Here is a 3,027-nt window from a genome sequence, read left to right on the forward strand (position 1 = left end):
ATGCCTGGTGTGCCAGTTTGGATCTATTATGCCCCCCCAAACTCCATGTTCTTTGATGCAATCTTGTAGGGGCAGACATATTTAGTCCTGATTAGGTTGGAACCTTTGGATTGGATTGTTTCCATGGAGATGTGAACTACCCAACTACAGATGATAACTCTGGATTATTTGCATGGAGGTGTGGCCCTGCCCATTCAGTGTGGGTCTTAATTAAATCACTGGAACCCTATAAGAGCTCAGAGAGAGGAGCTCGGTGCTATAGCCATGAGAGACATTTTGGAGACTGCCACTGAAAGCAGACCTTTGCTGACACTTTGCTCTGAAGATGCTAAGAGAGGACAGAACACCCCAAGAGCAGCATTTTGAAGAATGCACAGGAGCTGAGAGCTGAGCTGGAACACAACCCAGGATCAGCATATGCCAGACATATGCCTCCTCAGCTAACAGAGGTTTTCCAGAATGCCATTGGCCTTCCTTCGGTGAAGGTATGCTTGTGTTGATGCCATAATTTGGATATTTTCATGGCCTTCAGACTGTAAATTTGTAACCAAACAAACCCCCTTTATAAAAGCCAATCCATTTCTGGTATTTTGCATAATGGCAGCATTAAGAAACACCTGGCTTTCACAAAATTGAATATCTTATGAGAATTTAAAGCTTTTGTGCTCCAATATTTGTTTTCTATTTAAATAGTCAATAGATTCTATAATCTTTCTTATGACATTGTGTCCCTTAAGTAATTTTTAATAAATTTTAATTTTGAGGTGCTACATTTTTTCACTGGTGACTAATAATTGCAAAATTAAATATGTCCAGAGAGCTATAAAAAATTTCAAAAAGTATGTGGATGGAGGAGGATTTCCTGGGTGCAACTCTCTGGGGCTACCATGGCATTTGGGAAGAGCCACTGGGATTCCTTCATGACCTCCGTGGATCACCTCATAAAAAGGCTACATTTGCTGGAGTTCAGACTGAAGATTGGGGCCAGTTCATGCACATCTATGACATAATTGACACTGCCCATGATGGGTCAAAAGATTCAGTAAAAGCTTTGAAGAAAAGAATTTCCAAAAACTACAATCATAAAGAAATCCAACTTACCTTGTCACTTACTGACATGTGCATGCAGAATTGTGGGCCAAGTTTCCAATCTCTGATTGTGAAGAAGGAATTTGTTAAAGATAGTCTAGTTAAGCTGCCAAATCCCAGACATACCTTGCCATTAGACATTCAGAATAAAATCTTAAATTTCATTAAGACTTGGTCACAGGGTTTCCCAAGAGGTGTAGATGTAAGTGAAGTGAAAGAAGTGTACCTTAACCGGCTTAAGAAAGACATTCAGTTTCCTCCTTCAGATGCAGAGGGTGAAATAGCAAGAAAAGGGACTGTTCAGGTATCTAATTCACCAACAACCTTTCCTACTGCACTGGCTTTTTCTTCTATAATTGCTCCCAAGAACTCAACCATTGTGTTGGTCCCAGAACAGATTGGAAAATTGCAAGTGAATTGGATATGGTGAAAATGAATGTGAGAGTGATGTCCACCATATTAATGGAGAATACTCCTGGTTCTCAAAACCATGAAGATATACCACTTCTGCAGAAACTTTATAAGACAGGTCAGGAGATATAGGAGAGGATCATGGACCTCCTGGTGGTGGTAGAAAATGTTGATGTAACTGTTGAGCTGCCTCAAGTGAATGAGGATTTGAATAATGCCCTTCTTGGATATGAGAGGTGTACTAGAAACCAACAAAGGATTTTGATACAAAATAAGAACTGGGATGAAGCCACCAATACTGCCAGTGAGCCGTCTGCCCCATCCTGTGATATTCTTGACCTAAGTCCCAGCCCCCCAACTCCTCGGGCAACATTATGAGAAATCAGTGCCATGAATGCTCAGCTTTCAGACTTGAATTTCAGCTCTCCAAGTCCAATAGTAACAAACAACTTGAAACCCAGTCTTGATCCCATTGTGGGTTTGCTAGCCTCCCAAAATACAGAAACATCCCTGTTTGCCCAAAGGACCAGACAAAACTTTGCCTCAAATCATACATATCACAATTTTCTGGAATATTCAAATTCAGTAGTAATACAGCCAGTTAGCCTAGAAACCATCTCAGCAACACCGTCAAACTAGAGGCTGCCACCCTTGCCCTGCAATCCTTCAGCAATGACAAACAAATGATCTTTAGCCACCCAATTACTATGAAATAATGCAGTTTGACCCCTTAGCTCCCACTGTCACCACAGAAGCTTTTTATGAAGAAATTGATGTTCATCACCACAAAGGAACTCAAAATTATACTGACTGTGGAGGTGAAAGTGGATGACCAGCTCCCTAGTGCCAGCTCTCAATAGGTTAGGTAGACCCTGCCCAGCTTTGAGGCCTGGAAGATGAGCTACCAACACATCCAAGCCATGGGGAATACTGAAACAATTCTCCTCTGCAATATTTTAAAGAGTTAACAGTCCCAGGGTAGCATTTGTGGTTCCTGACAACAGCTCAAGATTTTTCTCAAAACACCTGGTTTATAATACACAGTTACTTAAAACTTCAGCAGAAGAAAAATCCATTTTTATTAGGCCTCCAGTTTAATTACAATGCGTACATTTCATGCCCTTCCTACATTTAGAAAAGAAAATCACACAGCTGTGTTAAGAGTAGATGAAGATTATTTCATTATAAAAAAATTCTGAGTAGATGAAATATGAGAAACTAAAGGTATCATTCAGGAATAATACTGAGTGCCTTCATTTAACTAAAGTTGAATGTAAAAGTCAATTTGCACTTCTTTATATATAATACTCTTGTTTAGAATTATGAGTGTAAAAACCCTGATGATTGTGATTTAATTATGTTGCAAGTGTCCTGAACAGGTCACTGGGTTGTACATCAAGTTGCCTTTAAGTTTGATTCTTTATAATACACTAAATGTTCTTTTTGTTTTTATTTTACTGCAATTTAACATTTCACTTTGGAACAAAGACTACTGGAAAATGTTCAGAATAAATTGTGGATTAGTTT

At 39.3% G+C, this 3,027-nt stretch overlaps 1 pseudogene; it reads left to right on the forward strand.

The window, feature by feature from the left end:
- The first annotated feature begins 887 nt into the window (after nt 1-887).
- On the forward strand, nt 888-2,332 carry LOC119522426 (annotated as a pseudogene).
- Nucleotides 2,333-3,027: the final 695 nt, after the last annotated feature.

This window comes from Choloepus didactylus, chromosome X, assembly GCF_015220235.1.
Source record: "Choloepus didactylus isolate mChoDid1 chromosome X, mChoDid1.pri, whole genome shotgun sequence".
Taxonomy (NCBI): Eukaryota; Metazoa; Chordata; class Mammalia; order Pilosa; family Megalonychidae; genus Choloepus; species Choloepus didactylus.